Raw genomic sequence first — 23,447 nt, forward strand, 5'->3', positions numbered from 1 at the left:
CCTATGTAAGAATTCATAAAGTAGATGCTCAATAAATATTTTTTCCAGCTTTATTGAGATGTAATTGACATAAATCATTGGGTGAGTTTAAGATGTATAATATGTTGATCTGATATTTTACAAAATTACCACCATCGTCTTAGCTAACACCTCTCCACATCACATCACTACACTGTTCTCTCTGTAGTGAGAACATTTAAGACTTACTCTCTTAGCAACTTCCAAGTATATAATATTATTAACTGTGGTCAGCATGCTGGACATGAGGTCCCCAGAACATCTTCATCGTATAACTGGAAGTTTATACTCTCTGACCAGCATTTCCCATCTCCCCCAGTCCCTAGCCCCTGCTAACCACTACACTACTCCCTATTTTTTTTAAGTGATATTGTACAGTATTAGTCTTTCTTTCTGACATTTCACTTAGCATAATGTCCTCAAAGTTCATCCATGTTTTCTCAAATGGCAGGATCTCCTTTCTCATGGCTGACCAGCATTCTATTGTGTATGCATACCACATCTTGTTTATCCATTCATCCATCAGTGGACACTTAGGTTGTGTCCATATCTTGGTTATCATAATAATGTTGCAATGGAAGTGCAGATATTTCTTTGCAATCCTATTTGGATTTCCTTATACAACTCAATAGCAAAACAAACAAAATCTGATTAAAAATGGGCAGAATACTTGAATACGTATTTTTCCAAAGAAAACATATAAATGGTCAACAGGTACATGAAAAGGTGCTGGCTATTCCTTATCATCAGGGAAATGTAAATCAGAACCACAACGAGATATCACCGTACCTTTGTTAGAATGGCTGCCATCAAAAGACAAGGAGTAACAAATGGCGAGGATGTGGAGAAAAGGGAGCCCATCTGCATTGTTGGTACAAACGTAAATTGGTGCAGCCATTACGGAAAAGAGTTGGTGTTTCTTCAAAAAATTAAAAATAGAACTAACCTATGATCCAGCAGTTCTACTTCCAGGCATTTATCCAAAGGCAATATTTCTTTAATTAATAAATTACTTTTATTCTCAGCACTTTCTTCACCACATTGCCAAGGCATTTGAAATGCCCCCCTCCCTCCCTAACACATGGAAGCTGGGCATTTCTCTAGAGTGGCCTTGCTCACATTGCAGCATGACTACTCATCTACATCGTTTCTCCTCCGATCTCGACTACATTGCAAACTTCTCGAGGTTCCAGTCTGTTCTTAAGAGTCTAACACTGTGCTTAGCACACAGGAGTCACCCAGTGAGTACTGAATGCATGGGTGAATAAACTCAGAGGGCAGCATGTCCAGTCCCAGGATTTGTGACTGCAATGACTTTTTCCCCCCACCGATATCTGGCTTTACTTCTCATCTGTGTCTTCAGTTTAACTTGTGGATATAGCCAGTTTCCTATTTTACTCTTTTTTCTTGTTTGCAAATATTGTCTCTCCACTGAGCTATTAACTCATGGAGGTCTTACAGCTCACATCTCCCTAACACAGAAGAATGGACTGCTATAGTGATGAGGGTTCTTAGTGACAGGATTCTTTTCTTTGCAGGAATTACCTCTAAAACAATTGCACTGGAGCCTCCATAAAACATAGTTATGTGTTCAGCCAAATGAAATTGTATGATGGGGAAAATACGAAAACCCAGTAAGGGTGGTAAAGTTCTTCTGGAAGGGCTCTCAGTGGGGATTCTCGTAGCACATTAACAACAAGCTCACCATCAATTAATCTGATTGGTATTAGATTCAGTTCATAGTCTAAGTTTTCCAGAAGTTTTCATGTAAAATACAAATTTGGGGAATTTCTACTATGACTCATCCAGAACACTGCACATTGGATAAAGAATCTGAATCTGTTATCCATAAAGCCATGATGAAGTGTCTCCACTTTACTATAGAAAATATGCAAGAAGTTCAAATCAGAAAATATTTTGTCTCAATTAGCTAGTGTTAATGAGAGAATGATTTTTTTTTTTTTACCTTGAAGTACATTTACAGTTGACTTTAAAATACCACTTTTCTCAGGTAGGCAGATAAAACTAGATTTAAAATTACCTTTTTAAAAAGCTGTTCTAATTAGTGGCAATTTAAGTGATGTGAGCATTCAATTACGTTGTTTGAATTGTCATTGATACGTAATCCTTCCAACCAGGAGCATCCTATATCATGTTTCCTGCTTGCCTTTGTTTCCGAGGGAACAATGAAGAAAACAATCCCTAGAGTTAAAGGATCAGAAGCCATAAATTACCTGAAAGATTTAGGGATTTATGCCATTTGAAATCTAAACTTAAATGATGTTATTGTAAGAGGAAAGCAAGTCTAGAAGCTATTTGAGTTAAGTGGACCTGGTCTCAAAGTGCTGAACAGCTGTGGAACGTAACATTTTTGTTTGCTTCAGGCCTCTGTACCTGGCGTGATGACCAGCACAATGTACCGCCAAGCTCAAGAGCCAGGGCAAAAAACGCAATCATTTCTTTGATGGACTCCTCATGAAATTATGGAGTTACAGTTCCAGAATTGCACAGCTTAAACGTATTCTCTGTCTAGGTGACACATAAATTGTCCAGGTTCTGTGTTTTTACTATGGTTTTAGTAGTTCATTTCTGGAGAAGAAAATAAGGGTGTTGGTCAACCACAGTAAATTTTATTTTTTTAAGATTTTATTTATTTATTTGACACAGAGAGAGATTGAGCACGATCGGGGGAACGGCAGGGAGTGGGAGAGGGAGAAGCAGTCTCCCCGTTGAGCAGGGAGCCCGGTGTGGGGCTCGATCCAGCACCCTGAGATGGTGACTGTATTAAACTTTAGAACAGTGCATTAATTAAAACAACTGCATTCCATGTGGCTTATTACGTGGTGTGACCGATGGACAAAACATGATCATTGCCATCACAGGGACATCTACGGTGTGATCACTGACCACTCTCAGCCTTGTTCTTTATAAAGAAGATATCAATGCATGCCTCATACAATCTCCATGATAAATAAATAAGGCAACATATTTAAAGGGCTCGGAATAAACGCTTAGTCTATTTAGGCCATTTTATAAAATAGTTACGCTTTTATGTACTGAAAAGTTCCACTGCAGCAAAGTCACTGCAACAGTGCTTAGTCAAATAATATGACTGACTTAATATCTTATGGGTTAGACAAGTAAGGGATTTAGAGTTCTCATTTAGAAGTCTGGAGTTATGGGGCGACTGGGTGGCGCAGCGGTTAAGCGTCTGCCTTCGGCTCAGGGCGTGATCCCGGCGTTCTGGGATCGAGCCCCACATCAGGCTCTTCCGCTATGAGCCTGCTTCTTCCTCTCCCACTCCCCCTGCTTGTGTTCCCTCTCTCGCTGGCTGACTCTGTCAAATAAATAAATAAAATCTTAAAAAAAAAAAAAAAAAAAAAGAAGTCCGGAGTTAATTCAGGACAGAGACAGCTTCTCATGAATGTTATCAAGGACCTGGATTCCTTCTATCATGCTGTTCTCAATCCTCATGGTCACAAGATGGCTTCTATACTCCCAGTATCACATCTGAATTCCAGACACAAAAAGGCAAAGATAAAGATCCAAAAACCTTCTCCACATAGGGCTTTTGTTTTTTCTTTGTAAAAGTAGTCACTTCCTGGCAAACTTTCAATTCTATATTTTTAAAAAAATATTCTCATCAGTTTTAATGCTTTTTAGAAATTACAAATAAGAAAAACAGCTTTCAGAAATAAATGTATTCTAAACATCAGCCAATTAGTTGTTTTTACCAAAGTTTAGTATAATGGGATCATGTTTTGTCTTCTTCACAAATGTGAGAAAGTCTTCAGGGCTCAATCCCATGGTTGTAGTGCTGGTCATTGGATGAAAGTACACCTTTTCATGTCCACCTTCCAAACAGCAGAATCTAGAACAAATTCTGCATTGCCATCATCACAGAAGAGTGCCAAGGGTGTGCACAGCCTTGGCCAGCTTTTAGTTTTTCTAGCATGGATGTTTCGTCAGCAAACTGAAGATTTTCTCTCCCAACACCTAACTGCTTGGCAGGTTCGTTTGAATTAATTTGTCTATTATGAGGAACTGTCACCAGCCAATAGCCTTTTGTCTTGTTTTTAAGAAATAAGTCCCTACTTTGTGCTCCTTTCAAATGTAGGATACGAGGCATCATTTCTTCAACCGTAAACACTTCCAGGGGCTCCACAACCTCTGTGCGATGGCCGCCGCTCCAGCACCACCTGCACTCGGCACCAGCCATCCGGCTGTCCTGGCCAGCAGAGCGAGAATGCCCAGTTGTATCTTATCAATGAAAAAACATATCACATGCTGATTCAACACAAAGAGGACTGAGAGCTTTTAGATTTCAACTGGGAGCATACCCATGCCTGTCTCTGTTGTGTCTGTTTCTGTGGATATGTTAAAGTAATAATAAAGGAAGAAAGGGAATTGGATAGTCAGCCAACAGTGTCAGCCACACTCGTATTCAAGCTATGTGTGTTGCAGCTTATTAGAAGGCATGCCTGAGTATGAGCTCAAAAGGCAAGTATAGTTAAAATATTTTCGACCAATTTTGTGTTTCATGAAGGTACTATATGCCATAGTCCAGCTTACGAAAAGCATTAGAATGAGGCTAGAGTCCTGAGTTCTGGCCTCGGATCTGTCACTAGTTTACTGCTTAGCTTTGTGCAAATTACCAAATTATTCTGCATAGCCTTTCCTCTTCCATCAATTGTGCAGGTTGAAAGAGATGATGTCTAACATCACTCAGAGGTCTTACATTCTGCGGTTTTATGACTGTAATATATAATTATCTCTTCCTCTTTCAAAAAGTTATAATCCCCAAAGCTTAATAATTTCTTGGAGAAATTGAACTCTGATTAAAACAATTACCCAAAGGCTGTTTATTGCTCTTCACAGTACGCCAGGATGCCTATGACACAAAACAAAATGAAAAAAACAAAACAAAACAAAACAAAAAACCCAAAACAACAACAAAAACAACAACAAAAATAAGACAGAAAACAAGTTAAAGACATGCTCCCTATTATCCACTTACGAAACTAAGCATGTGTGCTGTGGCCGCTAGTCGCTGTGTGTGCAGAAGTTCTGAGAAGAGACAGGTCAGTATGAAGCAGCTGGAGATAGCAATACGACTGAAATGGGATCGGAACTCATCGCAGCAGCACCTGAAATAAAATCCAAAGTGAAATGAAAGGATTTGGCTAGGTGGAGAAGATATGAAGGAATATCTCAAACGAAGGGTTACAGCATTAACAGAGACTGGGAGGGAAGCTTACTGTTTAGGGGACCAAGGAAAAAACCTATCCCAATTGAGTAAGCAAGCATATGTTGGTGACTAGTAGGCCATAGGTTGACCAAAGGATTTGCACGCCTTCTTCCTACAACTCTTATTCTCGGGGTACCTGGGTGGCTCAGTCAGCTGAGGCTTCGACTTTTGATTTCAGCTCAGGTCCTGATCTCAGGGAGGTGAGACTGAGCCCTGCATAGGGCTCTGTGCTCAGTGTAAGTCTGCTTAGGATTCTCTCCCTCTCCCTCTGCCCCACCCATCCTCCCATGCATGCATACTCTCTCTGTCTCTCAAAAAAAAAAAATAAATAAATAAAAATAATGAATCTTATTCTCATGCAAATATCTAGCTAAGACCAGGGAGCTGCTCCCCCTCAAGTCTCTCTACCACCTGCACACACATCACACATTCTTAGATCCAGAGCCACCTGGACCCAGATTCCTGTGACCCAAAAAGTACATCAGTTCATTTCCGTGCCATGTACCATACTCAGACTCAAGTTGTGTATATTTTGCTAATACTGTATCTTGACATAGCTGACTCCTGGATCTTGGATCTTAAGCTAGGGGGAAAAAAAGTCTTCCTATATTCTTTTGTTGGATCTTTAATTATGAAGTAATCAATCATAAATTGCCACCTTATTCTCACTCTCCCTTATCTAACTGGTAATGTCACCTATGCGTTGGCATGAAAGATAGAAGAGGCAGACATAGTATTGATTCACTGAGCAATGAGAAGCCATTATTGCTACTTGAAGAGAAAGTGGACTGTCCTACAGTTCTGTCCTAGCAGTATTTGAAAGAAAAAATAAAGTAGTTTAGCAGCAGGAAAACGAGGTAAAGGTATTATCTTGGAGGAAAATCATGAGGATCTAAAGTAAGGGAGTGGACTTTTGAGCGGAGGGGGAAAACACAGGATTTGAGCTATGGATTGGGAACAAGGACTGAATCAGAATACAGATGGTGTGTGTTTATGTAAGACGTGTATTTGTACCATATTTATGCATTTCCCACCTGGGCTATATGACCTAGAAGCCTCCAGAATCTGAGGTGCCAGCTCAGAAGGTGAGGGTACCAGATCTCTGTGATGGGGAAGAAGTCAGGGGTGATCGCATGCAGTGACTGTTGATCTCACATTATGCAGGCATTGAGAAGGGAATCCGGCTGGGGCTGAGATGAAGCCTTTAACTCTCTAGCCTGCTTAAAACTGGGATCATAGCAAGAAACTCTAGTAGTGATATCCTTTAAGTAGTTAACATTTAAAACTAAGGAAATGAACAAAACTTTAAAAAGTCCTCTGCATTTTAATATTCATGAACCATTTTAGGCCTACATTATCTTATCTATAGATTTTGTGTTTCTAGATGTAATCTACTTAATATCTTTATAGCCTCAATTTATAAACTACTCAATTTTTAAAATACTTAACCTTCTATATCCCCATCATATTGGTCTGTTGTTTAAAGTTTGACAACCACACACTTAAAAAAAAACAAAAAACCCACACATTTATTTTTAGTGAGTAATGTAAGCAGAAGGAAAGGAAAGTATGTGAAAGTATTTCCAAATAATGGAGTTATAATTTTAGTTCAAGCTCAATTATAAAAATATACTTAGGAGATTTTTTAAAGAAAAAAGAAAATACCACATTTTGATCCGAGGCTTTTAAGCACTAATTGAGAAACATACCTTTTATAGTCGAAGTCTCAAATACTTTTTTTTCCTTTTTAAGTGACTTTTTGACATAATGCTATGGTTTCTCTTTGTAGGTAGAATAACTTTACCTGTAAATCCCCGTAGACTCACATGCCACTGACCAAATCAAACTTCATAGCTCCTGGAGAATCATTAAACATTATTGCATCAATTTGCTTGCTATGTATGTAGCCTTAGTTAATGTTAGAAGTGGCCTTTTTTTTTTTTTCTATTTCAGGTGATTTTTTTTTCTTCATAGTATTTGAAGGACAGCTTTCATATTTAAACGCTGAAGTCCAGGGGCGCCTGAGTGGCTCAGTCGCTAAGCGGCTGCCTTCGTCTCAGGGCATGATCCCAGAGTCCTGGGATCGAACCCCACATCAGGCTCCTCCACTGGGAGCCTGCTTCTTCCTCTCCCACTCCCCCTGCTTGTGTTCCCTCTCTCGCTAGATGTCTGTCTCTCTGTCAAATAAATAAATAAAATCTTTAAAAAAAACAAACAAACAAACAAAAACGCTGAAGTCCAAATATAGTTTACTCTGACAGTGCTTTGTACTATTTTTGGGTCAGATCACCGTTTGAGACACTGATGAAACATCTGTGCACACAGTTTTGGAGGGTTTCATGAACCCCAAAGCCAGTCTGCGATATTGAGATGAAGACTCCTCTAAGCACATGACTAACTGGTAACTGGTCAGTGCGACTGAAGGAAGAGCCTCCAGTTGGAGTAAACATAAATATATTCACTACACTCTGGAGCACGTGTCCTGAAGACGCTGATATGGTCTCTCCCCAGAGGTGGAAACCACAGCCTTCCTGAGCCACAGCTGCTGATGGGAAATACTGTCACCTTCATGTATGTGCAGGGGACCATTACCTTGTAGTCTCTTGACATTCTTCCCTGTCTTCCTGGAAGACCACAGCCCTGGGCACTTCATTCCCTCATTATCCAGTCTTCTGTCTACCTCCTCCGATCATCATGTGACAAATACTGAGTGTCTACTACATATCAGACCGTTGGGACAAAACAGACAAAACTCCCTGCTCTATGTGACTTACATTCCAGTGGGGATGACAGAAAGCAGAAAACACCTGTTAGAGAATGATTAATGCTGTGACAAAGGTAAAAAGTATCCCAAAGTGCTCTGACATTCCTTCCAACAAGAAGTAGGGTGCAGGACCTCCCTTGAAATTCTCCTCCCCAGAGACAGTTCTCCGTTCAGTTTGACCAAGAAACAGTTTTGGAAGTGGCCCTGTGCTGATTTCCAGTCCCAGACCCGCAGGGCCTGGCTGCTCCCTTCCCCGAGCCGCTGTATTAGAAGTCTGGGTCATCTGATGGGATGTGTGAGGAATATCCCAAGAGCACATGCAGAGGACGCAGCTGTGCGAGTTTCCAGCCACCCCGCCGAAGTGCCAGACAGGAAAGCGAAGCCTGCTTGGACCACACCCCCGCCACGGGTCCCCCCAGCCAAGCTGAACAAACTGAGTGACCACAGTCAATGCCATGTGGAGCAGAAGATCCACCAGGCATGCTGTGGCCTTTATTTACGACCCAGAGATTAAGAATATGATATAATGACCGTTGATTTCAGGCACTGTAGGTGGGATGGTTTGTTAGTCAGCAGTAGATGACTGGACCCATGGTGGTGACCTCCACAAAAACAGAACAAAAATCATGCTTTCTCGCCTGTTCTTTACTGAACGCTAGCTGACTCCTGCTCTTATTTCTGACACCACTGTTCTGGACCTTTCCTACTCTATCCAAACTCAAAACCCGTCCCTCACTCTCCTTACAATCATTGTAAGACCTGCCTTTCCCTAAATGAAAACATAAACAATGTCCTAATTCGATACTGAATTTTCAATATTAAATCTTCTCTCCCATGTCTTTAACCATGTTCTCCTCCTGCTCTCATTCCTTAGAGGAAAGACTCTACACTAATTTCCAAAGTTAATTCTTCCACTTTGCATGTAGTCTCAGTCCCCCTGGTCTCCCTACCTTCCCCTGGGGGTGTGTGTTTATTCTTCCTCTCCACCCCTGCTGGTCCCATGCCTACAAATGGCCTTTTCTCAGTTCTCATCCAGTCTCACAGAGGCAACATTCCTTTTGAAATATGTCCTTTCCTGGATTTTTTAGATGTTGAATTTTTAAACCACCCTTCCCAAAACAAGTATTATGCTATGTGATTCTCTTTCTCATGAACCATTAGTGGCTCCCAGTTACCCTCTAAATAATATTATAGACTTAACTCTCCACAAACAGCCTCACTTTGTTTCTCCTGTCTTATTTTGTAAGCCTTTATTCATCTGAATGTTAGACAGCTCTGCTTCCTTTCATGTTGAATCTTCATCCTAAAAACTTTCCTCCCTTCCTGAATGCTACCTGTTCTTTAAGGCACTGCTGAAATCCACCTCTCTAACCCAAGCCTCACTAGTCACTAACACATTATGGACCCTCCTTCGTCCCAACTACATTTAACACCTCCCTTACAGCGTTCTTTTTCTGTTTTGTTAAATACTTTGCATCATCTTTACTTTTTTCACTGTTAATCTATTCAACAACATTTTTAAGCGTTATGGGGTTCGTGCTAAAGAAACAGAGGCAATAGACACGGCTCATCTCAGGAAGCACGCGTTCTGTATAAAGACAGTGACTTGCAATAAGTTTCTTTCAAACTCTGGTAGAAGTAATGGCTCGTAAGGTATTTGAACAATGAATGTTCAAGTCTCCTCCTTCTAGAAGGAGGCTGAAATTGAGTCTTTTAAAAAATGTGAAGATATTCAAGATTAATGAAAGAAAGTAATTCTAGATTGGGGGGAGGGCAATAGACATGAAAAACTCTGTGGAACACTGAAGAAAGTGTGGGCAGGTTGTTGATGCTGGAGCAGAGGATGCCAGGTAGGACGAAGGGGAAGATGAGGCTGGAGAAGCAGACTGGAGTAGAAAGACCATGGATGATCTTGCTTGCCAAGACAAAGAACTTGCCTTGTCACAGAGGAACCTGGGGGTGCAGGGACAACTTTCACAATATAGATGAGAAATGACATGACAAGACATCACTTAGCAATTCTGATTTCAAAATCTGCCTTTGACCTCCCCCCTCCAAAAAAAATTCAAGATTTTGAGAAAGAGGGTTCTGGGTTTATTTTGTATTTATACAACTCCAGAAATTTATGCAATGTCCCACACATAGCAGATACTTAACAACGTTTTTATGACGAAAGAGTTTTAAAGTTATTATTTTTTTTAAAGATTTTATTTATTTGTCAGAGAGAGAGACAGCCAGCGAGAGAGGGAACACAAGCAGGGGGAGTGGGAGAGGAAGAAGCAGGCTCCCAGCAGAGGAGCCCGATGTGGGGCTCGATCCCATAACACCAGGATCACGCCCTGAGCCGAAGGCAGACGCTTAACCGCTGTGCCACTCAGGCGCCCCTAAAGTTATTATTTTTAAATAGTCTGTTCACCAGATCTATTGTTACTATTATTTTTTAAAATCTTGCAATGAAGAAAGGAAAGTAGCGTTCAGGAAAGGTGACTATGAATATTTCTCCCACTGACCCTGCATAGGAGGAATCAGTGTTCTGGGATGACCCTGCCTACTGATCAAGGCTTTGGAGTCCTTATGCATGACTGTGGTCTACTGCACAGCTGTCAAGAGAGCAATGCCTGTTTCAGAAACAGAATTCCTGGGTACCTTTCTCTATACCTTCTGCCTCGATTAGGAAAACTGGGTCTATGATGGGTCTACATTTCTTTGAATGGGCTACCTCCAAACCCGACCGAGATCTGAGGACGAAGTCTTATAAGGATGCTGGTCTTATTTTTGTTTCTCCTCTATCTATATGTTAACAAGCTCACCCTCTTCTGTTACAAGCTCTTCACATGCATTAGCTCAGACTAAGACTCTTCTTGGATAGTAGCCTATACCTATCCCTGTCATAATTAAGATCAAGACCTGAGGTGCCTGTTGGGATGAAACCCAACACTTCTTAAATCAGACAGTTTTAAGTTGGCGGACAGAGATGAGGACGGCATAGCAGCGGCTCTGAGAATCCACTCATCGGTCCCAGAACTGTTGATAGCGAAGGGACCTCCAAGGGCTGTGCTGAAGAAATTGTGTTAGGAATCGCACCTTGGTGTAGGCTTTGCTGAGTGTCAAATGTTTTCCTACTTCCTTCTACTTTTCTGTATAAGTGGTGCTGACAGAAAACACATGATGCTTGGACACGCGAGGAAAGAGAGAGTTTTTCAAAAGGGAAAGAGATGACCTCAAAAGAAGTGCAGACCACATACATTTCAAGAAAGTGTAGGAGAGTGGGATCAATAACTACGCCATGCACCAAGGTGCAAAACCTGGAGGGTCTCCCTTTAATGGTTTCCACAAGCCCGGGCAGCCAAGGTCACTGCTGACACTAGGCAATTTGGTATGGGTGAGGCTGCAAGAGTAGCTCTGCAAAGGGCCCATGGCACAGCGTTCTCCTGTTCTCTGTCCCTTCCTGGTAATATCTGTCTGGTTCATGAGCAGCCCCTTTACTTCTTTCTGGTAACCCCTGGGTGAAAATCGCTTCTTTGAGAGTTTCAAAATTCAGATAGGGTCTGAAGAGCAAGCTTTGTAGTTTATCTTACCTAACAAAATTGCCAGCAAGAGAGAAGTGCAAACTTTTCTTCACACAGCTCTCCCATTTGGATTATAAAATCTTTGCTGAGGGGGTGATGAATGTGATAGAAAACACATAACTTGTTTCAGATGTAAAGAATGCTGACAGCCTCAAAAACATTACTTCACCTGATTTTCTTGGCAAATTCAATTTGTAAGAAAAGCCGGGAGTAGAAAATATGCAGGTGTCATTTTGGGGTCACTTTCCTAGGCACAGCCGTCTTGATCATGCAGCTATACTCGTTGCAGACCTCTGATGAGCTGTAGCACCAAAGCCTCACTTGGATATAAATTCCTCAGTTTGGGTGGCAGCTGTACTAAGACGTTTCATAAAAAGAAGAGACATTTGTTTCTTTGCTTATTACTTGTGAGTAAATGTTGCAAGGAGGGAGGCATTTTAACAGGCACCGTCTGGGGTTCTGGCACCTTTAGCGGTGGCGTAATTGATAAGTGGCTACGTTTCTTTGAGCCTTATTGTCAACAAAATGCACAAAATCTACTTTATGAGAATATGGTGATACTTAATCATAAAATAAATGTCCAGCAGTTAGCCCATTACTCAGTATTTGGTAAATGGGCATCTATTATTACTATGTCATAAACCCTATGCACACATTACTAAATAACACCATCCAACACTAAAAGTATATGTGAAGTTCTTTTATGTAGAGAAGCTCAAAATTCTTTGTATAATTAACCTTATCTTTCCAAGGATCACATAAACTTGACTTTCTCATGTTTCTATCAGGCATTATTTTTTTTAATCTTTTGCCAGACAAATACATGAACAATTTACCACGACAGTCATTCATTTCTTCAACAAATATTTATCGAGCACATACCAGGGAACATGTTCTAGTGCCAGGAACTGTTCCAAGCGGTGAGGACGCTGCAGTAAGTCAACCAAACCCATGCTTTCATAGAATTTATATTCCAGAGCATGGAGACGGGGGGCACGAAGAGAACCGGACAAGAAACAAGGAAGACATAGGTAGTATGCCAGATAGTGGTAAGAGCCATGGGAAACGGTGAAGCAGGGCAAGGGACAAGGAGAGCAGAAGCAGAGATGTTACTATTCATATAAGATCGTCATGCGGGGACTCCCTAGCACGATGGCATTCAAGTAGAGATGGAAAGAAAGTTTGATTATTTTAAGCACGTTGTAAGCTACATTGGATGGCTGCAATTCAGGTGACCATTCATCTTGCAACACGGTCAGAAACTGGTGTGAAAAACAATCAGCCAGTGCCATCCTTTTGTCTGTTTCTCAGGCCCTGACTTCACTATACGCCAACAAGCTAACACCGTGCAGCAGCCAGAGGATGAGAAACCTCTGTGCTTTCTATGAGTCATGGTAGATAGAATTCCAAGTGTCTATATTTGTCCAGGGTGAATAAACTGCCTTTTCTAAATATACGCCTTACCACTTCCCATTACCCAAATTCCCAAACACATATTTCTGCTGGGAAAGCAGAACACTGACCATTTTGTTCATGTAAAGAGCAGCCAATTTCTCTGTTGCTATCAGACTTAGAGGTGACACAAAGCTTAAAAAGGAAAACTAATGTACTTGATGACAGAATAAAGATTTAAAAGACCTTGACATGCTGGGATTACAACAAAATCAACAAGATAAAATTAGGAAAGATATGTATAAAATCTAATGTTTAGATTTTTTGAGAAATATTTTATTTATTTATTTCAGAGAGACAGAGAGAGACAGGGCACGAGCAAGAGGGGCTGAGAGAGAGGGAGAGAGAGAATCTCAAGCTGACTCCACACTGAGCACAGAGCCCTAGTTGGGGCTCGAGCCGGGGACGCTGAGATCATTACCGGAGCCAAAGCCAAGAGTAGGACGCTTATCCAACCACACCACCCAGGTACCCCTCACATGAAGACTTTGAAAAATCAGCAGCACAAGTTTGGAATTAGGGTGATCTTGCTGATTATCAAGCCATCGGAAAAAAAAACAACAATAAAACACAGATATTCAATTGTCTAAAAACCCAATATGTGAGTTCACATGATCATACTTTGCTTATACCTCATAATAGTACTTAGATGATATCAGAATTTATTAAGAGGGTATTTTTAGTTTGTGTTAGGCTGTGGCCTTCTTGAAGCAAAGACTCTGTTTGCTCACCTTTCTAATCCAGCCCCAAGAACAATTCTTGGCAAATAATATTTTGATCCATTTATTCATTGAGTCAAATACAATATTTGATTACGATAAAGTTGCATATACATATAAAGCGAGGAATGTCTCCTTAGAGGTTGCAGTGCTTACGCTATGTCTGAAGCTGTGTATTCGTATTTGAGCACCTACTTGACTTGTGCACTGGAGTATAACCGAAGAGAGATGAAAGGCTTTAAACTAATATCACATACGAAATCATCACATGGAGTGGAGTGGTTCTTATCCTGGAGAAAGGAAGCTTTGGGGAAAACGACAGCTGGGTTCAAATACATGTAAAGTTTTCATACAGAAAAACAATTAGGTGTAGCTTCAAGAAAAAGAACCAAAATCAACAGAATAAATTATAAAAGGACAGATTTCAAATTAACTCAAATAATGCAAAATTAAATAGTTGTATCCAAAGCAATGAGATTCCCATCACTGTGGAAGTGTTCAAGTTGAATGTGGACCAGCATCTTTCCAGAATAAGAAGTTGGAATCAAGGGGTTCAAATGTTTTTATCCAACCTTGACCTATTGATTCTTAAATTATTCTCAACTTGCCAATAGTCAGAAATATCCTTCTGAATCAATTGTATCTTAGAGAGAAGCACTGTAACTTCTCAGGCCATTATTTTTAGATTTTTTTTCCATGTGAACTCTGTTTTCTTGACCTAACCGTACCATTCCACTGAGGACTATTTTTGCTCGAAGTCTAATGTTGATTTTAGACAATGTAGTGGTAATCTGTGTGGATTTCTAGGTGGTGTACAAGGTTAATATGTCATCCTGCTCACAATCTCCCAAGATACTTGGTGTCATAGCACTATTCCCAGCACTTCAAGACACTCAGAGTTCTGTGAATTCCTGCTCTGTCTACAGATCAGTTTCTCTGTCAGAGATTATTAACTCTAATAAGGAAAACCATGTCTTTCTGGCGGCACTTCTTAGCATCTTATTGCTCAAGCATAGCATTATCTATCCGTTTGGTCAACGAAAATTCATTAAATAACATTTATTTAGTTCAAGTGCCTGTGTTCTAAGGATATACTGACAAATAAGACTCCCTGCCTCCAAGATTTCCAGTTTGTTAGAGGAAACAAACATAGGCCAAATCATTGCAACACAGTGTAATATCTGCTGTAACAGCGTTTACACAAGGCCCAATGCAAGCAAAAACAAAAACAGCGGCCAATTCTGGGTAGATTCAAAAGAATCCCACAGAGGAATCTTTAGAATGAGTCTTGAAGGATAAGTCAGGGTTTTTTCAGGTAGACAAGGCCATTCCAGCAAAGAGAAAAAGGAATACTGTCATGGAGGAATACTGTCATAGGATTTGCACGGGTGTTCAGAGAACACTAAGTAGCCCATGAGTCCACTGTAGAGTGTGTACGGTACTCTGAGAAGGTACTGGACCAGTAGGCAGGGTGCGAATCTCGCAGAAGTTTGACTGAAGATAAAAAGGAGACAGGCAAACTACGTCCACGTGAGGGAATGACCTAATATGTCAGAACTGGGGTTTGAAAGAGCTGAGGGAACAGTAAGGAAATATGGTTAAAAGATGAAATTCACGAGATTTATTGAATACTTACAGATGCTGTGCTAGCATGAACTAGGAAAGGTAAATACACACCATCCTTTGCTTTTAAGAAACAAAGGTACTCAGTAGAATTATAGGCTTCAGTATCAGAGAGTCCTTCATTCAAGTCTCTACTTTTCTACTTGGAAACTCTGTATTTCACTTTCTTGATCTGTTGCTTTGAGAACCTTTGTTCATTTTTCTGCGTCTGGAAAATCAAGGAACACTGTCATGATTGCCTGCCCAATGGAACCTTCCTCCCAAGACCCTCTGACTTTGAAAGAGAAGTTAACTCCTAGAGGTTGGTATAAAACTTAGCCGGGGGGATGGGAGAAGTACACGACAGGATGTATTCGCTCAGTAAAACACACACAAAAGATTAATAGTCTTTGTTTTTAAAAATGAGCATGAGCATATCTGAATACATAGGGGTGTATGTTTGTTTCTTTTAATATACTGGTCCCATCAAAATAATTATCTCTTTAAATTTAAGGGTATGCCCCAGAACACTGAGTTTTGGACATTTCAAGTGATTTGTTTAGACTAATTTATGAGTATTCTCTAGGAAAAGATATGAGAAAGAAAAAAAACTTATAGAAAGAAAAGAAGGATAAATGCTGTTAAAATAAGTGTACATTTGATTTCTAAAACATAGGATTACTGTATTTATATTTCAATAAATTATAAAGTGTTTCTCATAAGCTTTTCTTCCTATTTTGTATATTCCCTCTTTTCTTTTATAGTCATGAGGTCTTGTTTCTTCCAATGATCTTACCAAAATGGCTATATTAATTAGTTAAGAATTTGCATAAACTTTTCTCAGATCAATCCCTTAGTCAAAGAATTTACAGTTGTTTGGAAGAAACGTAGTTAAAACTAATCATACGGAAAAATTTCACTTCATTATATAAGTAAAGATAAAGTGATTTTTAAAATAAAATTTTTAAATATTACATCAAAATCACCCCAGATATGATCTATTTTTGGCCACCGTGCTCACCCACATTTGCTCCTGGGATACTTTCGGATCAACACCAGCACATCACCTGATTTAGTACCCATGAATGCGGAGGGAATAGAAAATGAGACACATACACTTGCCAAGCTCTTGGCATTTGGCCCCTCCGATTTTAAGTTGTTGTATTGGTAGAGGGATCTGAGTACATGTCCAAAATACTCATTCATATCAATGGTGAGGAAAATATATCTGCACTATCAATTTTCATCCTATTTTTTAGTCCCAATTAAAATAAATAGATTCTAGTTCAGAAAAATAAGTTTCTCTAGTGCCATCTTTTGTTCAAATGGCAGAGATATTGAAGTAAATTCCCTTAAAAAAAAAAGTCAGAAGCAACAACAGAAAGGAAGAAACATTATTTTTTCGATGGTTTCAAATGAAAGAGCTCAGAATGTTTACTTATGCTGGGTAAAATATACCCAAATGTTACCTTCAGTAATTAGAAGCTTAAGTCTGTATATAAAGATCTCCCCAACTGCAAATTTATCCCAGGAGCTGAAGCAGAGAGATTTAAAAATCTACTTATTTTTTTAAATGATTTTCACCAGATGCTTATACCTCTGTTTGGTGCCTGGTGCCCGGGAACTCCGTAAGAAGGCAGGTTAGCCATGCTCACATATACTGCTCTGCATGCGTTAGCTGCATAATCCAAACTCTGATTAACAGAAGGGCAAAACATTTGCTGTGTGTAATCTGACACACTGAGGCTCACAGCAGTGACTACTGTGCATTGAGAACTCAGCCCTAATAAAGGCAACTGCCCCTCTCCTATTAGTTTTCTTGTTAGTGAAATTATTCTATATTGAAATAAGAATCTAAGACATCCCAGTGATAACCGAATTTGAACATAATGTGAGATTGGCTCTGTCCTCTGCCTAGACTGTTCTTTAATCTGAAAGGTACAAATTCTTATCTCGTGATGGTGGAGGGAAAGTAGGAGGGCCAGCTGGGCTGTGACATGGCGAGCAACTTGGTCTGGGAAGCCTGGAGGAGGAGCCAGTCCCCGACCGTCCAGGCTGAATCATCCTGGGGTAAGGCCGACAGGCTGATGAACTGGGGCCACCAGCTAACCTCACTACTGCTGCCCTGGGAGTCACAGCAAGCCACAAGACCCGGGGTGTCCAGCTGTATTTAAATGCAAGTGGATAAATCCATCAGGTGAAATCAACTACAGCCCAGACTGGAAGAGATCTGAAGTGGGGAGTGGACCATGCCTACGGCGATCCACATTTTACTTGAATCAATGAAGTTTTTAGATTCCCTTTGTTGTGGTATGGGGAGATTAGGGAGGCTGCTAATTGGTGATCATATCTGTTGTTTTGGTTTTTGGAAACACAATAATATATACCTGGATCACATAATCTGAGCTGCTTCCAAAGATGCCCTCCTGCGATCTTTTTTTCAACCCTCCTAGAATTACTTGACATTATGCCATTAAGTTATAATGAAAAATGTTGTACTATCTTATAAATATTTAAGTACATTTATTATACGGGCACTGTTGAAGATATGTAGCATTTCACAAGGAGTTTTATACATAGATGAGTCTCAGATTTAACATGCAAAAAATCACCTGGGGGCATTGTAAATGTGCACATCCTGATATAGTAAGTCTGGGTGGGACCCGTGATTCTAGATTTATAGCAAATTCCCAGTGATAACAATGTTGCTGGTCTTTGGGCAACACTTTGTACAGCAAGCTGTATCAATGCCCCATGGCAGAAATTTATTCGCAGAAAAGCTGCGATTGCTGGCAATTTTTTTTCATTATGTAGTACTGTGAATTGCACTGGGTTAGACCATATGAAATTTCCAACGTTTAATCATTTTTTAACATACATCACTACAATTTCTTGTAATAACAGATATGGTATAGCAATGGTACACTATAATCAGACTTTTCTTTTTTTAAGATTTTATTTTTTTTTTTTGAGAGGGAGTATGTACATGTGGGGGAGAAGGGGCAAAGGAAGAGGGAGAAGCAGACTCTCCCCTGAGCAGGGAGCCTGACAGGGCGCTCAATCCCAGGACCCTGAGATCATGACCTGAGCTGAAGGCAGATGCTTAACGACTGAGCCACCCAGGTGCCCCTTCAGATTTTTTTTCTTTTGAGTTGAGAGCCAGGAAGCTTATAACCAAAATTGTGCCCCACTCCCAAAACAAAGTATACAGAACCATTTATAAGGAACATATTTTCAGCACTAACTTCCCCCCTTTGTAAGTATGGAATTTTAAAGTTATAAGAAACAAAAACCTAAGTCGACTGGCTTAAGAAAAAAAAGATAGACTTACATAATTAGAAATTCCGGGTTTAGACCTTTCCCTATGGTGTGGGTATATACAGGAACTCAAATACTGACATCAGACCTCAGTTTATCTATTCTCTTTCTCAGTTTTACTTGCCTCTATGATGATTTTATTCTTAGATTCTGTCTCCACTTAGATGACTCCTTATAACTCCAGGACGACAGGCTATCTTCTTAGCAACTTCAACACAAAAAGAATTTTTCCATCCAGGAACTGAATTTCATTGGATTTGCTTTGGCCAGGAGAATGGAAAGCTCTGGTGAGGTAAACCGAGCTCTCATGCTCTCTCTGGACCTGGGTCAACTCTGTCAAACCCACATTGGCTGAGACTTGGGTAGGGATTATTCTTCAAGAGAAGATTGGGTGACTATTACCAGAAAAAGGAAAAATACTGAGAATCCTTCCTAATAATGCCTTTCCTCTTGAGAAGATTATCCATCCCTACTCCAAAGTTGTCAGCATTGTCCTGTGACTTGCTTTGGCAAATGACCCGTGAGCGGAAGTGGTATGTGTCATTTCTAAGTGAAGGTTTTAAGAACCTGGGTGTGCTCTGCCGTCCTCTCTCATCCCACTGCAGGGCTCCAGATCAGAGCAGCTCCATCCATGTGGGTCCTGGCATAAGAACATCAAATGTGAGCAAGAAATAAGCCTTTGTTGTCGTAAGCCACTGAATACTGGGTTGAACACAAAGTCTTAGCCTAAACTGACTGATAAAATAGGCAAAACAACAGATGCTCACAATAACTACTCATCTCACTCCGACATGCACATCGGTTCTTCTTTTTAAACATAAATTTAAAAAATATCCACACCAAATTTAACACATATATTAAATATTCCTCTACAATCCACTCAATTCCTCTCCAAGGAAAGAGATCATAAAACCTTGTCCTCCAGAGAAGGCTCTGCCTCCAGATCCAAGGTCAGGATTTTGAGTGATGGGAATGTGTCTAGGTCAAATCCAGATTAACCTCTACTGCTGGAGCAACCTACGGTTAAAGGATATATTTAAATATATTTAAATGATATATTAGCCATCCCTAATAGACATTATATACAGTGGTGGAAGTAAAAAAGCATAATTATAAAACAAAACAAATTCCTACTCCTCTTTTGAAAAGAAGCCAACCAAACCCAGCAGAATGGTCTCAGGTCCATAGCAAATAAGAACTGTAGTCCTCCGAGCAGAGTGAGTTTCCTGGTTCACCAACCTGTCTTTGCCGAGTCTTCTTTCTGTGAGGATCTTCTCTATTTACTTCCGCAGGCACGTCTGAGACGGCCTCAGCAGAATTCTCCGTTGGGGCTACTCTACGTTGGCTAGTGTTGAGCTCATGTGGGCTCCAGCAGAGTGTTGAAACAGAAGCCTCCCGTAGGGGGTCCAAAGTGACCTGTCCTTTGCCCTCAGGCTTCATTTTCAGTCTTGGCTTCTTACGGATGAAGACCTCTACTAGGAGGTGCTTGGGTGGGCCTGCCATATTTATCTTCTTATCTCATCCTCTACTCTATTTCTTATCTCACTGCTTTTTGGGCACTGACCGTAGCTCAGCTCATCAAGCCTAGTTTCGCACCTTCCAAGACTCCAATCCCTTAGCTATCACAAATTTCTAGCCACAGACCAGTAAAGGCTCATGAATAGACAAAATAAAACAAAACACAAAATATTTTTACTTTTTCTTTTTGCTTTAACATGATCACGTTGTAGCTGAAGTAGTCTCCTTTAATAGAATTGTTGGAAATTAGTCAACACATGCCAGACTCTGCTATTTTTCTACCAAATACTAGTGTCCAGCCCAGAAGTATGTGCACCGATTGCCAAGGCACAAGACATGGAGATTAGCCAACCACTTTGCTCTGTCACAGGATTTCCAGCTGTCGGTCCAGGAGAGGGTTCTCACGGTGCCTCATGTCACTCCATCTCAGCTGGTGATGCCGTTGGGATTCCGCGATTTGCAAGACCTTGCTTCTAGGAACTTTTTAAAACACCAGGTTAGGGGTCCTTGGGTTCAAGGCCAGAAAAACCCTCTCTGGCTGACTGAAAGGGTCAAAAAATTGAAAAAGGTCTAGATTATCTCACAGAACTGAAGGAAAAGTCAAACAACCAGACTTTGGATAGAATGGATCCAAGAAGCTCCGCGTACAGAAACAGCAAAAGCTAATGATTTTTATTTTGTGAGGAAGATAAATTTCATAGGAACATTCACCACAGCCCTGATGTCCTCATTTCCATTTTATCCCACTTTATTCTGTGGTGGCTTTTTAAGCTACCAAATATCCTTGGGGAGCAAGATCTAGAATAAAAACAAATAATATGTAATGCGTGTATCTGGTGAAACAGTTCCGTTCTCTCTTGAGATGAGAGCAGCCCACAGTCTCTTGCCGAATGTAAAGGACAGGGTGGGTACATCGTCTCAAATTCAAACTCGCTCGATGTCTTCCTTATTCTCCCACTATTGTTATTCTCTCTCTGCCCGCCACCTGCCCGCCACCTGCTTCTGGCCCTCCCTCTTCTAATTTGGGTTAGCAGCACCAACAATCCTCCCAAATACCTTTGGTAGAAACTGTGAAGTAATTTTAATTCCTCCCCCACATCAACACCTACCCTTCGTCAGCTTCCCAGAATTCATCCAGTGTGGATTCTACCTCCAAACTATCCCCCAAGACTCATCTCCCCCTTTCTGATCCCACTGCTCTTCTCCTAGTCCAGGGAACCTGCCCTTCTTCCTTAGAATGATTTCCTCTTTACTTTGGGATTTTCCATGATCCCTTAAACAACACCTAGCACACGATACATACTAGTTAAATAAGTGAGTAAATAAGTATATGTCTGAATTTGTAAACCCCCTAAGAGCCGTAATTCTATCTTTCTTGTTCTGTGTTAGGTCTACAATACCTAACATGATATCTGATACGCAGCGGGTTGCAACAAACACTTAAGAATATTTGAGAATGAATGAATATGAAGATGAATTACTTTTACAGGCTTTCACAGAATCTCCAAAATCACATTGTGTCTACCTGTAGCAACTCTGCAGTCTAACTACAAATTTGGGGGGCAGAGAGGGAGTTTTAAGACTCCTCCCAAAATGGAAGTATTTTTTTTAGGTTAACAGAGTGACATTTGTGCATGCACATTTAGGAGAGAAAGGTATACTGAGAATTCCCACCAAGTGAAAGCCAAGATGGAAGTCTCACTGGTCGCCATTCACCTGTGTTTGGCAGAGCTTTTCCCTGGCCCACAAGGAGGCTGTCTGCGCATGCAGCCGGAGGTGAGGACATAATGCGGCACCAAGGGAGAGCAGTGGTGACAGTCCCTTCCTACCCTGGGCTTTACTTCTAGGCGGGGTTTCTATTCCACAAACTCCTGGCAATTAGGAGTCCAACAAATCCATCATAAAGTTTTAGGGACGATGTAGGAACATTTAGTACTCAGTGTATTCAACCGCTATCCTTTAGGCTGAATCTCCTCTGAGTTAATTAAATTCAAATAAGTATCTTTCCATTCCCTGGGACTTGGAAGGAGGAGTCCAACGCACTTGAGAAGTCACAAAACAGCCATTAGATGTTAATAACTAAGAACGGTTCCAGCCTCTGCTGGTTCCAAATGAGAGGACCAGAGGCCTGAAGCTCCACAGGGCATTACTAACTTCCTGAGGCACTCAGCCGCTGAACATGCATTCCTCAAATAAGAGTTTCCTTTTCCAAAATTTAGCTGGATCAGATATTTTTAGTTTAAAGGTCTTAATGAGACTTTGCAGGAACATGCACAGCAAGGGGGATCCCTGCACAATAAATCACTGGAGGTATGCCACCTTACTGCCGGCAATTTGAGTAAATAACTTTGTTGATTTATAGCAGGTGTTTTTTCACTTAGCTGTCGCCCACCAAAGCCCACACTCAGCAGTAAAGTCCACGAGACTCAGAACCATTTCTATCCTGTTCACTGCTGTCTTAAATGGCACCTATCAGTTTCCTGCAGGGAGAAGATACTCAACAAAAATTTCTGAGTATACAAACTAGAGTCTTATCTAAATACAGTTCAAGGGCATCTGGGTGGCTCAGTCGATTAAGGAGCCGACTTTCAGATTCGGCTCAGGTCATGATCTCAGGGTCACGGATTGGGCCCCGTGTCAGGCTTCTAGCTCAGTGTGGAGTCTGCTGGAGAGTCTCTCCCTATTTCTCTTCCTCCCTCTCTTCTTCTCCGCCCCACCCCCCAGCCCCTGCACACCCAGGTTCACATGCTCCCTCTCTCTCTCTCTCTCAAATAAATAAAATCTGTAAAATAAATAAATACAGTGCAATATTCTCTGGTCAATTCTATCAAAGGGCAGGCAATACCTATTTTGATCTTCAGACACAAGGAGTAGAAAGAACCTATTTTGAAGTAAAAATGCTTTTGCTTGGTAAATTCTTTGATGGGGCTAGAAAGAATACACTAAAAGCCTGGGGAATAGCATAGTCCTGAAAGTTTTATACATAAAATATTGCTCTTTGAAGATAGATTGCTTTCCATATATAAGGTGTTTTCATATATATTTCTCAATTTTTATTTATATTATATCTATCTTTTCTCAGCTCCCAGCTCCATGCCTGTAAGTTTGAGCTTAACACATTTACACTGAATGAATATTTATTTTGGTCAAATTAATTAAAAATACTCATATTCCATTAGGTATTTGCTCAAAATTTACTTCTAGCTGTACAGATGCGTCTCTTCTGCGTCACCTTGTCC

At 40.6% G+C, this 23,447-nt stretch overlaps 1 pseudogene; it reads right to left on the reverse strand.

Annotated features, from left to right (window-relative positions):
* Positions 1-3,738: 3,738 nt before the first annotated feature.
* On the reverse strand, positions 3,739-20,193 carry LOC123784545 (prolyl-tRNA synthetase associated domain-containing protein 1 pseudogene; annotated as a pseudogene).
* Between the last annotated feature and the right edge of the window lie 3,254 nt (positions 20,194-23,447).

This window comes from Ursus americanus, chromosome 27 (genome assembly GCF_024610735.1).
Source record: "Ursus americanus isolate L20-20 chromosome 27, mUrsAme1.1.p, whole genome shotgun sequence".
Lineage (NCBI taxonomy): Eukaryota > Metazoa > Chordata > Mammalia > Carnivora > Ursidae > Ursus > Ursus americanus.